Below are 14,801 nucleotides of genomic sequence, written 5' to 3'. Positions count from 1 at the left end.
ATCAAGTATCTTTTCCGAGCACAATGCTATGAGACTAGATATCAATTACAGGAAAAAATCTGTAAAAAAATACTAACACATGGAGGCCAAACAATACACCACTAAATAACCAAGAGATCACTGAAGAAATCAAAGACGAAATCAAAAAATACCTAGAAACAAATGACAATGAAAACACGACAACCCAAAACCTATGGGATGCAGCAAAAGCAGTTCTAAGAGGGAAGTTTATAGCAATACAATCCTACCTTAAGAAACAAGAAATAAACAACCTAAACTTACACCTAAAGCAATTAGAGAAAGAAGAACAAACAAACCCCAAAGTTAGCAGAAGGAAAGAAATCATAATATCAGATCAGAAGTAAATGATAAAGAAATGAAGGAAACAATAGCAAAGATCAATAAAACTAAAAGCTGGTTCTTTGAGAAGATAAACAAAATTGATAAACCATTAACCAGACTCATCAAGAAAAAAAGGGAGAAGACTCAAATCAACAGAATTAGAAATGAAAAAGGAGAAGTAACAACTGACACTGCAGAAATACAAAGGATCATGAGAGATTACTATAAGCAACTATATGCCAATAAAATGGACAATTGGGAAGAAAAGGACAAATTCTTAGAAAAGCACAACCTTCCGAGACTGAACAAGCAAGAAATAGAAAATACGAACAGGCCAATCACAAGCACTGAAATTGAAACTGTGATTAAAAATCTTCCAACAAACAGAAGTCCAGAACCAGATGGCTTCACAGGTGAATTCTATCAAACATTTAGAGAAGAACTAACACCTATCCATCTCAAATTCTTCCAAAATATAGCAGAGGGAGGAACACTCCCAAACTCACTCTGTGAGGCCACCATCACCCTGATACCAGAACCAGACAAAGATGTCACACAAAAAAGAAAACTACAGGCCAATATCACTGATGAACATAGATGCAAAAATCCTCAACAAAATACTAGCAAACAGAATCCAAGAGCACATTAAAAGAATCATACACCATGATCAAGTGGGACTTATCCCAGGAATACAATGATTCTTCAATATATGCAAATCAATCAATGTGGTACACCATTTTAACAAATTGAAGAAGAAAAACCATATGATCATCTCAATAGATGCAGAAAAAGCTTTTGACAAAATTCAACACCAATTTATGATAAAAACCCTCCAGAAAGTAGGCATAGAGGGAACTTACTTCAACATAATAAAGGCCATATATGACAAACACACAGTCAACATCATTCTCAATGGCGAAAAACTGAAACCATTTCCTCTAAGATCAGGAACAAGACAAGCTTGTCCACTCTCACCACTATTATTCAACATAGTTTTGGAAGTTTCAGCCATAGCAATCAGAGAAGAAAAGAAATAAAAGGAATCCAAATCAGAAAAGAAAAAGTAAAGCTATCACTGTTTGCAGATGACATGATACTATACATAGAGAATCCTAAAGATGCCACCAGAAAACTGCTAGAGCTAATCAATGAATTTGGTAAAGTAGCAGGATACAAAATTAATGCACAGAAATCTCTTGCATTCTTATAAACTAATGTTGAAAAATCTAAAAGAGAAATTAAGGAAACACTCCCTTTACCATTGTAACAAAAAGAATAAAATACTTAGGAATAAACCTACCTAAGGAGACAAAAGACCTGTATTCAGAAAACTAGAAGACACTGATGAAAGAAACTAAAGATGATACAAACAGATGGAGAGATATATCATGTTCCTGGATTGGAAGAATCAACATTGTGAAAATGACTTTACTGCCAAAGCAATCTACAGATTCAATGCAATCCCTGTCAAACTACCAATGGCATTTTTCACGGAACTAGAATAAACAATTTCACAATTTGTATGGAAACACAAAAGACCCCGAATAGCCAAAGCAATCTTGAGAAAGAAAAACAGAGATGGAGGAATCAGGCTCCTGAATTTCAGACTATACTACAAATCTACATCAAGACAGTATGGTACTGGCACAAAAACAGAAATATAGATTAATGGAACAGTATAGAAAGCCCAGAGATAAACCCATGCACACATGGTCACTTTATTTTCAATAAAGGAGGCAAGAATATAAAATGGAGAAAAGATAGTCTCTTCAGTAAGTGGTGCTGGGAAAATCGGACAGCTACACGTAAAAGAATGAAATTAGAACACTCCCTAACACCATACACAAAAATAAACTCAAAATGGATTAAAGACCTAAATGTAAGGCCAGACACTATCAAACTCTTAGAAGAAAACATAGGCAGAACACTCTGTGACATAAATCACAGCAAGATCCTTTTTGACCCACCTCCTAGAGAAATGGAAATAAAAACAAAAATAAACAAATGGGACCTAATGAAACTGAAAAGCTTTTGCACAGCAAAGGAAACCATAAACAAGACCAAAAGACAACCCTCAGAATGGGAGAAAATATTTGCAAATGAAGCAACTGACAAAGGATTAATCTCCAAAATTTACAAGCAGCTCATGCAGCTCAATATCAAAAAAACAAACAACCCAATCCAAAATTGGGCAGAAGACCTAAATAGACATTTCTCCGAGGAAGATATACAGATTGCCAACAAACACATGAAAGGATACTCAACATCACTAATCATTAGAGAAATGCAAATCAAAACTACAATGAGGTATCACCTCACACCAGTCAGAATGGCCATCATAAAAATATCTACAAACAATACATGCTGGAGAGGGTGTGGAGAAAAGGGAACCCTCTTGCACTGTTGGTGGGAATGTAAATTGATACAGCTACTATGGAGAACAGTATGGATGTTCCTTAAAAAACTAAAAATAGAACTACCATATGACCCAGCAATCCTACTACCGGGCATATACCCTGTGAAAACCATAATTCAAAAAGAGTCATGTACCACAATGTTCACTGCGGCTCTACTTACAATAGCCAGGACATGGAAGCAACCTAAGTGTCCATCGACAGATGAATGGATAAAGAAGATGTATTTATTCCATATATACAATGGAATATTACTCAGCCATAAAAAGAAATGAAATTGAGTTATTTGTAGTGAGGTGGCTGGACCTAGAGTCTGTCATACAGAAGGAAGTAAGAAAGAGAAAAACAAATATCGTATGTTAACACATATATATGGAATCTAAAAAAAAATAAAAATGGTTCTGACAAACCTAGGGGCAGGACAGGAATAAAGACGCAGACGTACAGAATGGACTTGACACGGGGAGGGGAACGGTAAGCTGTGATAAAGTGAGAGAGTGGCATGGACATATATACACCACTAAATGTAAAACAGAGAGCTAGTGGGAAGCAGCCGCATAGCACAGGGAGTTCAGCTCGGTGCTTTGTGACCACCTAGAGGGGTGGGGTAGGGAGGGTGGGAGGGAGACGCAAGAGGGAGGAGATATGGGGATATATGTATATGTATAGCTGATTCACTTTGTTATAACGCAGACACTAATACACCATTGTAAAGCAATTATACTCCAATAAAGATGTTAAAAAAAAGAGAGCTTTTTTTACTCTCTCAGTAAGGAGAGTCTCAGCAAGCACCTGGGCAGATGGGCAGCCTTGAAGAGTTGCTGTGCCCTCTCATGCATGGGAGCAACCAAATGATTTCTGTGTCCCCGAGAGAAGCGGGGAAATCACAGAGGGGCCCTCCAGACCTGAAGGAGTCATACAGCTGGGACCTAGGGACACCTCTGCAGCACCCTGCCTGGCTGATGTTCAAAGTCCAGTCCAAGTGACTGCCATTGCTGTGGGTGTCAGTGTGAGCGGATGGCACTAGGGACTCTGCACCCCTCCCCCACTCCTTAAGTCCCCAAGAAAAGGAGGAAACAGGAATCCCCAAAGCCACTAATGGCATCTTCTTTATGCCAGGCACTTGTTAGGCACTTGTATTAAAGCAATAAATAAAACATAAAAATATAAAAAATAAAAGAAAACTAATCACAAAGAAAAAGGTGATCTCCAAAAAAATTTTTTTTAATTTAAAAATTTTACTGGTAAGTTACATATTCCCAAGCCACAGAAGAGGCCAGAAGGCTAATATCTTAAAGATGCTAAGGCAATAAACAAACAGAAAAACACCTGTCAACCTAGAATCGGTTAAACTACCATTCTGGAGTGAGGGTGAATAGAAACAGTTTCAGACTTACAAACTCATTTCTTTGAGACTTAAGCTCTCAGCTTACTTCTACTCTGCGCAACACTATACCTTGTCATAATTCTTACTGATTTTAATATATACTAGATATTAAAATATTAGGTATTACCCAATACCTTAGCTTCTGGATTTTCTGAAATCCTCTCTTCAAATTATCCACACTGCCTTGTAAGTTCACTCCCACGATTCTGCCATAATCAGTAACACTAACTTCTCCATAGTCCCAGCTGCAGTCATCCCACCCCTCCTAACTTTCCAGCTCATCTCTTGACTACTCTAATTCCAACATTCCCTCTACCTCACCAAAAGTGCCATCCCATTAATTCTGCTGCTTTGTAACTATCCCTCACTGCCCTTAGATCCTCACTTCCTTCCTTATCCAACTAAAATTCCATGCTTCATCAACTTATACCCTTTCTCTTACTCCTGAAAGCCTCCATGTTTTGCTCACTTCATCAAACTTATCTGGCAAAAGCCCACGCTGGAGTATCAGTCAGAATAACTATACGAGCCTGCAACAATAAACACCCCCCAAATCTCAGTGGCTTAACACAACAAAAATATAATTTCTCATTAATGTTATAAGTTGTACCTGGGTCACCAGGGAATGTGCTTCCAACAGTCACTCAGGAACAAACCCAGGCTAATGGAGGCTCCATCATCTATAACTGCACCTCCTGGATCATATCCCCTCCAGGAGAATGAGAGGGCTACCCAGGGCCACTTTACAGCTTTAGCCTGGAAGTCACACATATCATTTCCACGCTAGTCCACTGGCCAGAAATAGGCACATGGTCTCGGGCAACTGCAACGGGGCGCAGCGGGGGGGCGGGGGGGGGGGGAGGTGGAGGGGGGTGCTGTGAAACACAGAGGAGTGTATGGATATTCAGGGAGCACTATGCTAAATGTCTCTGCAACATCTGACTAAATCCAACTTCCCATGCCTGCACCTGCACAGCTAAACGAGGTGCAGACGCCATCCTGTGAGCAGGGGGTGACATTCATGGGCAGGAAGGCCTACCCATTGAGGAAGGTGGGAGACAAAGGACAGACCCAGGTACCAGACAGCATTGCTGGGTAGCCCGACCAGCCCCAGTCTCCTCCGAGGTGTCTTGTTACATGAGATTTAAAACAAAAGAAAATAAAATCTATCTGTTTAAGCCACTATAATTGAGTTCTCTTTTTTAAGCCCAAATGAATTCTTCTTTTTTTCTTTATTTTGGTAAAATATATATATAACATGAAATTTACCATTTAATCATTTTTTAAGTGTACAATTCAGTGGCATTTTTACTCGCATTGTTGTACAATCATCACCACCATCCATCTCCAGAACTTATTCATCTTCCCAAACTGAAACTGTACCCATTCAACAACTCCCCCATCCCCCCTGCCCTCTAGCCCTGGCAACCACCATTCTACTTTCCATTTCTATGAATTTGACTACTCTAGGTATCTCATGTAAGTGGAATCATACACTTTTGTCCTTTTGTGACTGACTTAATTCACTTAATGTAATGTCCTCAAGGCTCATCCATATTGTAGCATGTTTCAGAATTTCCTTCCTTTTTAAGGTTGAATAATATTCCACTGTATGTACATACCACATTTTGCTTATCCATTCAACCACCAAGCGACATTTGGGGCCAAATGCATTCTTTTTTTTTTTTAATAGATCTTTATTGGAGTGTAATTGCTTCACAATACTGTGCTAGTTTCTGTTGCACAACAGAGTGAATTAGCCATATGCATACACATGTCCCCGTATCCCCTTCCTCTTGAGCCTCCCTCCCCTCGTCCCTATGCCATCCCTCTAGGTCATCGCACAGCACCGAGCCGATCTCCCTGTGCTATGCTGCTGCTTCCCACCAGCCAACTATTTTACATTCAGTAGTGTATATATGTCAATGCTACTCTCGCTTCGCCCCAGCTTCCCCCTCTCACCCCATGTCCTCAAGTCCATTCTCTATGTCCACCTCTTTATTCCTGCCCTGCAACTAGGTTCATGAGTACCATTTTTGGTTTTTGTTTTTAGATTCTATATATATGCGTTGGTGGGAATGTAAATTGATACAACCACTATGGAAAACAGTATGGAGGTTCTTTAAAAAACTAAAAATAGAACTACCATATGACCCAGCAATCCCACTACTGGGCATATACCCTGAGAAAACCATAATTCAAAAAGAGACATGTACCAAATGCATTCTTAATCTATATAGATAGCCATTTGCTGGTGAAAGAAAATGGCTCAGAAAACTTTACATGGAAAGAAGACGACTTCTTCCATTCAAACATACAACTTTGTATTGAGTCAAATACAATTTCTGATAAGTTCATGTAGATGTATTTATCAGACACCATTAGCAGGAAGACATGAAAAAGATTATTTGGCTTGATAACATTTATCTTAACTGAGTTCTTTTGGAAAATTCGTGATATGTTTAATTTCTACCAAAAACCAAATTTCTTTATAATTTGTTTGAATAAATAAGACTGATTTGATTAAAATAAATCCTTATGATGCCTGAAAACGGAGTCTTAGATATTTAAGAGCCCCTTTTATCCACGTAAAGGACGACCACTTCCCTGAGCCGTGTGAAACCACTTCCGCGAGGCCATCGTTAGAGTGCCTATTTGTGGGTTTGTTTAGAATCCAGAAAAAGTTGGCAACTCTGGGAAACTAGAAGAGTTAATAGAGTATCTTTGTTTTTTCCTCATCTTGATGTTTCCAACAACGCCATCATTTCTCTAGTGAACACTGGCCTACGTTACAGAAGAGCTTCTGTATCTTTACTAAAGGAAAAACCTGAGAATTGTGGGTTAAGCAGCAGGGTCGCCTTCTGTGTTCTACGTATTCAATTTTCTCATTCTCTCATTCATTCTCTCCCTCTCCCTCTCTTTCTCCCTCTCCCTCTGTCACACACACACACACACACACACACACACACACACACACATATCCCTCCCTACCTTAAGGCCATAAAGTCCTGTAGAGTAAGGGTTAGTATTTTCTATTCGGCAGTCAGACTGATGTTTGAATCCGGCTGAGTTGAGTCTGGGACTCTTTATTTAAGCCTCAGTTTCCTTTACTGTGAAAATGGGGAATGGGAGTAGTAACTACCTCACAAGGACAAAATGAGACAACAAACATAAAACATTCAGCGTGGGGTTGGGCACTGAGTAAGCACTTCATACTGCAATGGATAATGACTGCCTTAAGAAAAACCATTAGCTATCACTTTCTTGTCTCTCCTCATCCTTTTCTCTGCATTTTGCTTCTGTTAGAACAAGGTGATTCCCAGCTAGCCTGACAATCATCACTGAGAGCCTAGAATACATTTAAAGAGGAGTTTAGCCTTTGACTTGCAATTCTGAAAGCTGCTGCTTCCAAGAAAGCTGAGCTCTCACCTAGGGTCAAAACGATCACGTGGGTAAACCTTTCATTATCAGAACAAAACAAATAATATGATAAAGATTTCACTTAGTTTGGTAGGAAACATTTTAACTGTGGTTATCCAGGGATTATGGGTTATGCACGATTTTTGTTTGTTATGCATTCCTTCTGTTATTTTTCCCAATTTCCGTAATAAACACCTATCTTTTTTTCCCAAGAGGTTCAATGCCCAACATCAATGCTACACTCCTGCATTCACCATACTTTCTCTTCAGGTACAATAGTAAAGGGCAAGGCAGGGTCTCCCATTATGGGATTTGGTCCCATACACTTCACTGCCCTATATCTGAGTTCGTGAAGAATGCTCCAGGTGTTTTATTTCATCCGCCCTCCGTCACACATTTGGTATTTTCACTTCAGCATTAGTGATAGATGCAGTCTTCAAATTAAGATAATTAAAAATATGTAACATAATAGCCCAATAAAGTCATATTGTCAAATCACATTTTAGTTCCAAAAGGTTAAGTGGCAAACTGAAAAGCATTTGCAATAAGGACAGAGAAACATGAAAACTTACCAACTCTTGGCTGACATTTAAGATATATCTTCACTGCATCTCAAGATAATTTTTAATTGTTTTATATTCATCTCATTTAGTGGTGGCAGCAGTGGTGGGCATGAGCCAGATTATTACAAAACGAAAATTAAAAGGCCGTTATGTGTCAAGTTTTTAATGTAGGGTTTTAATGGACTGTTTAAATGGTAGAGGATTAGGATATAATTCCTCCAGAGGACCTAAAAATGAGATTAGGATTTTTAACTATAAATCCTAATCCCACAGATCTTTCTCTTCTTCTGGAGACTTTATTTCTTCTAAACCACTCTAACCTCAGTTCTGATACAAAGACCCCCAGAGAGGGAGAGTGAAGCTGCATTCACAGGAGAGAAATAACCCACATTCCCAGGCGGCCTGCATCCCAGAGCAGGATCAGCAGCAACAAAAGCTCACATTCAGTACCCCTGGCACACTACACATCTCCAAGGCTTCCTGATGATCTTCAAGTATTTATGTCATCTTATAAACGCTGCCATCCACTCTCACTGCGGCGAGTGGGCGTCTGAAAAATCTTTCAACACATCCCCTGTTAGAAGTCCACAGGGACAGATAAGTAATGAGGAAAGGCCTTTCCAAATCTAAAAGGAAACATTTGGTACTTCAGTTTCCACTATTGCAACATCTCTTTCTCAACAAAGGAATTTATTACACAGTACGTCACCTTTTCCCTGTCAGAGGATTTACTGCCAATTTTGGAGTTGGGTTACTTCTGGTTTTCAAGTCTGTCTTGTGAAATTAAAGAGAGGGCTGCCTTAAAAGTGATAGAACACACGTGATTTCAGTCTTCACAGTGTCCCCATGGCTATCAAACCTGGAACCTATTACATACAAGAAGAAAACATAAGGAGCTTTATAAAGAGATGGAATAAGTAGTGAAGATGTCTGATCCAGTCTAGTCCAAAGGGTATGGTTCCCAACACACATTTAGTGCCTCCCCAGTATTCAGTTCTCTCTAACCTGTAACCATCAGCATACTTTGGCTATTTACAATAATCTATCAAAAACAACTCAGGCTTTTCCGATTTTTTTTAATAAATAATAAATAACCAATAGAAAAACCAATTTTACAACTATCTCCTAGAGACCTCTCTTACAAACTAGGATGCAACTGATATGTGCTTTAGCCTTTCATAATTATTTAAAATACAGAAAAATATACTAGAATGGTGACAATTAAACAGGAAAATCTCTCATGTAGAGCACAGTGCTAGGCATATGCTAAATACACTAAATGCTTGATATTTATTATTTATTATACTAGTATCAATTTTATTGAGAAGGTATAACCAAACCACAAAAGATTTATCTGAACAAGTTGCATAAATGGGAAGAATTCCAGTTTTGCGAATGCAAATATTTTCATAGACTGAAATCTATTTCAAAGAAACTAAGACATACAAACAACAAAAAAGTTTCAAAAAAAAAGACATGAGTGTGAAAATCCTTGATCCAATCTGTCACAGCAGAGTGTCAGAGATCTGTGGTTAACAACACAGAGGTGCCCACCCCAAAGCTTGAGTCACTTCTTCTTTCCCTGGGCCCCTCTCTTTGTCAAAGTCACATCTCAGTGTGGGAACTTATCCAATACTCATGAGCATGAATACAGATGATGAAATAGGATCTTGCTTTCTACTCTAAATTTTCTCAATTTAGTTATCTAAATACAACACTCTAATCAGGGCACCAGGGACACATGGTCCCAGGCAGCAGAAAGAATCAGAAAAATCACCCCAGCAGGAGTGGTGTTCCTTGGCTACATTGGAGCCCCTATTGCTACTATTGCATTTGTCTGGAAAACATACTACATGTATGAGCATTAGACTTCTCTCCACTTGAGAACTTCATTAGAGCAGCAGCCATCACAGAAGCAGCACTGCTAGCCATGTTCAGTTGCTGCTCCTGTACAGCTTCTATCTGGATTTCTGTTCCATCAGGGAGGTGAGGGGAACTACCTCCAGCTGTGGAACCTGAAATGAGTCACGTAAGATCTCCGTATCTCAGTTTCCTCATTGGAAAAAATAAATGGCTTAGCTTAAATGATTTCAAATTCCTCAGGACAAAATTTTATAGCTGGAAGTACTTTTGGAATTTCAATAACTTTCGGTAAAATTTAGTTAAGAGGCTTGCAATGAACTGACCACTTAGGAGAAAACCCTTTTAAAAAGCTGTTAATTCATGATATAGTATAGTTAGATTACTTTTTTTAATCTATTTCTTTTTTAAGGGGGAAGAGAAAAAGTCACTGACTCACTGATTCACCATTAACTGATCAACTACCGTGTACCTGGGGTTTTCACAAATGTCATCATTTAAAGGCCCTACAAGTAACTTGCAAAGAAGGTACTATCATCCCAATTTGACAAATAAGAAAAGTGAAGTGGAAGAGCTAAGAGTCTAAAATCCAAGTTTTGTAACTCTAATATAATTGTTTCAAGATAGTCCACCACTGCAGAAATAAGGCTAATATCAGCACGCAAATAAAGGAGATACAAGCAAAGAAAACTCAAAAGCCTCAAAAACCTGAATCCATGATAAAGATCAAAGTAATAATTACCTGCAGATAAGTAGCACAACAAATACTGATACCAATACTTAGGACTGTAGATAGCCCTCAATTTTAACCATGACATCCTAAAAACAATCACTAAACAGTCCCAAAGGAATAATGTTAAAAGTGGAGATTTCATTTTGCATCAAAACCATAATGTGCATTTTATGAGTTAAAAAAAAAAAAGCCAAGACATAGCTATAAACATCTACAATAATGTAGATGTGATGTAATGTAAAATAAATATTTCAGCACACATATTGATTATATATGTAGTATGAAGCCCACAGACAGAAAGAACATAAGCAAGACAGTTATACTATACTGTAAATTTATAACTACTAAGCCAACCAATATATTAAACATTTAATTAATAATTTTCCTAATGACAAAGTTTAGAAGTGATTTATGAGGGTGATTTGAATGGCCAGGGCCTCTTTAAAAGCCGAAAAGGGAAGTTTGAGTTGATGTTACATCTCAGTAACATCTCAGTTACATCTCAGAAATTGCTCTGTACAAAAGGGAGGCAATATATAAATCATTTCATCAGTTTCAAAGCTGTACTCAGAATTTAAAAACAACATTCAGTGTTTAGAGGCCTTGTGAAATAAGATGGAAAAAAAGTGTTAAATCTGTTCACCAGTCATTGCTTATCCCTTTCTCTACTCAACACAGCATCAAGGGTGGTTCTGAGATTTAAGAAAGGCAGAAAAGTTCTGAAGGTGGAAAGGAAAATGGTAATCATATTCATTTGTCTAGATCAGAGTAGAAATTAAGGAATAAGAATAAAGAAATGGTCCCAAAGCTTTCCTACCACCAACTAGCATAACCATCATATAAGCAGGTAAAAGAAGGAAAAAGCAAAACAGGTAGACCACATCAAATGAGACATGCAGCAAAAGGCAAATAAATAGACAATATAAAATTTAGCATTTTTCAAGGTTTTCGTTTCACACTATTATTAAGAAATAATGTTAGTAAAAGAAGGAAATACACACACTTGTATTACTTTTTAACTTTTTATTTTAGCCAAGAAATTTATTTACAATTTTATTCAATTACCTAAGATTATGCTTCCTAATTTCCCCAAAGTTATGAGAAAAAAAGATATATCTTTGCCTAAAATTAAACAGTTTCAGTCAATACACAGAATTCTCCACGAAAACCCATGCATAGGTTCCATAGGGTCCACAAACCCCAGATTAAGAACCCACACAGCTATCATTTTATTTAAAAATCTACAAGCATATAGTTATAAACCAGTAGGCTAAACTTTCATTTTGATTTCCAATAAAAATATTTACTGCTGAGACCATGAACTCCATATGAGAAAGCAACAGTGACAATATCATGACCCAGAGGCTAACATGGAAATTACAGTGAAAATAATAAAATTAGGTTATCATATTAGAATCATACCATTTCCTGTTAAAAAGAAATAGGGATCCTTGGGAAAATGACTGGTTCTGAGTCTGGCTAAAGAAGTGACCAAGAGGAGACTGAGGCATCTTGTTCTACTGAAAAGCAAGGAAGCTATCAAAGATCGTCATGGCAAAGACCACAGAAGCCAGCTTAAAGTGGCTTCCATTGACAAGAGATGGAACAATTTTACCAGCCAAAAGAATAAAAAGGTTCCAGACTCTTTACCATGTCTTGCAAGCCACCAAAACTGATCACTTGTATTTCCACTTCTAGTTAAGATGAAGAAATCTACAAGAGTCTATCACCCCCAACCTAACAACAAAAGCCAACAAGAGCCACGCTAACAATGAGAACCAATAAGCCAGTTAAGCTACAACACTACAGTTTTTTAAAAACTCAGAGAGATAACGATGCAAAAATACCTCAAAGAACTAAATTCCCAAAAGGGACAAGCCTTTCCTATGACAGAAGAGGCCAATGGCTTTTTTATCACCCAGAAGGCAGTGGGGAAAGGAGAAATGCTACAGACAAGGTTAAGGAGAAACTAGCTGAACTAGTCATTTAACAAACTTTAAATGACCACAGGTGCTGACAGGATGAATTAGAATCCAGAGAAGCCCCATTCACTGAGCAAATCTGATTTCACTCATTGACTCCTTCCTGTAGGTCCTCACCAAGAGCAGGGCTTCCTGGGGCAGGGCTGGGGAGCTGAAAGATATCCACACCCTCAGGCACACAGGTCCTCCGTAAGTGTAAAGTAGAAGCTGCTGAAGGCTGGGAACAGAATAGGAAAGCTAAAAGACAGCCTCCTTGCCTACCTGGATGCATAGAGCTATCACCCAAGGCAAAGCAGTAAAAAAAAGAAAGAAAGATAAAGGAGGGATAGGGAAAGGGGGAGGGAGAGGGAGAAGGAGAGAAAGAGAGAAGCTTCCCCGTGATTCCAAAAGCTGACAGGTGAACAATAAATAACATAAAGAGATATCAGGAGTTTTGCTGGTATTCAGATCCCAAGCTCTGCCTAATGGTAAATCCTAATACTAGCATTGAAATATCGAAAGCCAGGAGTGAATTGTATCCACTGCTGCAAGAATACCCAGCCCCAACTCAATTACAAATAACACTGCAGATGTATGTAAAAAGGAGTGTGTCCCTTTTTAGTGGCAAATATTTTCTTCAGTCTTGTCTGTATTCCAAACATAATCTTTAGCATACAATCAATAATTATGAGATAAATGAAAAAGCCAAAAACATGCCCTATAAACAAGAGAAGGAACAGTGAACAGAAGCAGACCACTAATGGCCCAGATGCTGGAATTATCAGACACAAACCTTAAACTAACTAAAATAATTATTTTATGTAACTATCTAATGGAAAAGGTGGAAATTTTCATAAAAATATGGGAAATCTCAGCGAGACAATCTTCAAATATGAACCAAATAGAAACACTTTATATAAAAAATATAGTATCCAAAATGAAAATGCATTCAATGGGCTTAAGAGCAAATAGGAGGCGGCGGTTAGGGGAACCCACCAGGCCAGAACCTTCTGGAACTCTTTCCTGAGGGAATCGTGACGAAGATGTGGACCAGTGGATTTGAAAGCTATAGCAGTTCCTCTTTTGGGGGAGCCGGAGGCTGCACACAGTTCCCTGGGGGCTCTGGATCACTGACACCTTCCCAGGCTGAAAAGAAATCTAGAGCCCGAGCTCAGCATATTGTACCCGGTACCATATCTCAGCTGCTTTCTGCTACTCTGGTTGATGAAGTGTTCAAAATTGGAAATGTTGAGATTTCACAGGTCACTATTGTGGGGATAATCAGAAATGCAGAGAAGGCTGCAACCAACATTGTTTACAAAACAGATGACATGACGGCTACACCCATGGATGTTCACCAGTGGGTTGACACAGGTGATGCCAGCAGTGAAAACACTGTGGTTCCTCCAGAAACATATGTGAAAGTGGCTGGTCATCTGAGATCTTTTCAGAACAAGAAAAGCCTGGTAGCCTTTAAGATCATGCCCCTGAAGGATATGAATGAGTTCACCACACATATACTGGAAGTAGTCAATGGACACATGATGCTGAGCAAGTCTAACAGCCAACCCTCAGCAGGGAGAGCACCTATCAGCAATCCAGGAATGGGTGAAACTGGGAACTTTGGTGGGAATAGCTTCATGCCAGCAAATGGCCTCACTGTGGCCCAGAACCAGGTACTGAATTTGATTAAGGCTTGCCCAAGGCCTGAAGGATTGAACTTTCAGGATCTCAAGAATCAGCTCCAACACATGACTGTAGCCTCAATCAAGCAAGCTGTGGATTTTCTAAGCAACGAGGGACACATCTATTGTGGATGATGCTCATTTTAAATCCACAGACGCAGAATGACTGGATCTAATTGGGTACCTGAGATATTTTCCAGCTGGACTTTTTACACAATCTCTCGTCTCCAGCTGTGCATATATTTGGCAGGTTGACTTCTAGGAAGTAGGTTTCATCTATAAAAGGTTTCAATTGACATCCTTTTGAAACTTACTACTCTTCTGTGTTTTTGTTTTTGTTTTTTGTGGTACGTGGGCCTCTCACTGTCGTGCCCTCTCCCGTTGCGGAGCACAGGCCCTGGACGCACAGGCTCTGCGGCCATGGCTCACAGGCCTA

At 38.8% G+C, this 14,801-nt stretch overlaps 1 protein-coding gene and 1 pseudogene across 7 annotated transcripts in view; one reads left to right on the top strand and one right to left on the bottom strand.

Annotated features, from left to right (window-relative positions):
• TASP1 (taspase 1) overlaps positions 1-14,801 on the bottom strand; it is a 274,050-nt gene that overhangs the window by 132,742 nt on the left and 126,507 nt on the right. The gene's annotated exons all lie outside the window — the stretch shown is intronic.
• Positions 13,661-14,546, top strand: LOC137206410 (replication protein A 32 kDa subunit pseudogene; annotated as a pseudogene).

The sequence above is a fragment of the Pseudorca crassidens genome, chromosome 15 (genome assembly GCF_039906515.1).
Source record: "Pseudorca crassidens isolate mPseCra1 chromosome 15, mPseCra1.hap1, whole genome shotgun sequence".
NCBI classification, from domain to species: Eukaryota; Metazoa; Chordata; class Mammalia; order Artiodactyla; family Delphinidae; genus Pseudorca; species Pseudorca crassidens.
The sequence above is the reverse complement of the archived record's forward strand: the minus strand, read 5'-3'. Positions and strand labels throughout refer to the sequence as shown.